At 59.0% G+C, this 520-nt stretch overlaps 1 protein-coding gene across 4 annotated transcripts in view; it reads right to left on the bottom strand.

Annotated features, from left to right (window-relative positions):
- Positions 1–520, bottom strand: part of Pde10a (phosphodiesterase 10A) — a 444083-nt gene that overhangs the window by 20495 nt on the left and 423068 nt on the right. The gene's annotated exons all lie outside the window — the stretch shown is intronic.

Here is a 520-nt window from a genome sequence, read left to right as displayed (position 1 = left end):
TGGGATGCCTCACACTTCTGTAGATTCCCTCACACACTTGTAGGGCCCCTCATATACCTATGGGCCCCCTCATACACCTGTAGGTTCCCTCACACACCTGTAGGCTCCCTCACACACCTGTAGATAACCCCAGAACACCTGTAGGCTCCCTCACACACCTGTGGACCCCTCACACACCTGTGGACCCCCTCTCACACCTATGGGCCCCCTCTCACACCTATGGGCCCCCTCACACACCTGTGGGATCCCTCACACTTCTGTAGACTCCCTCACACACCTGTAGGCTCCCTTACACACCTGTGGGCTCCCTCACACACCTGTGGGCTCCCTCACGCACCTGTGGGCTCCCTCACACACCTGTAGGCTCCCTCATATACCTATGGACCCCCTCATACACCTGTAGGTTCCCTCACACACCTGTAGGCTCCCTCACACACCTGTGGACCCCTCACACACCTGTGGACCCCTCACACACCTGTGGACCCCCTCACACACCTGTGGACCCCTCTCACACCTGTGG

Source organism: Microtus ochrogaster, linkage group LG9 (assembly GCF_000317375.1).
Source record: "Microtus ochrogaster isolate Prairie Vole_2 linkage group LG9, MicOch1.0, whole genome shotgun sequence".
NCBI classification, from domain to species: Eukaryota; Metazoa; Chordata; class Mammalia; order Rodentia; family Cricetidae; genus Microtus; species Microtus ochrogaster.
This window is presented reverse-complemented; position numbering and strand designations above follow the sequence as displayed.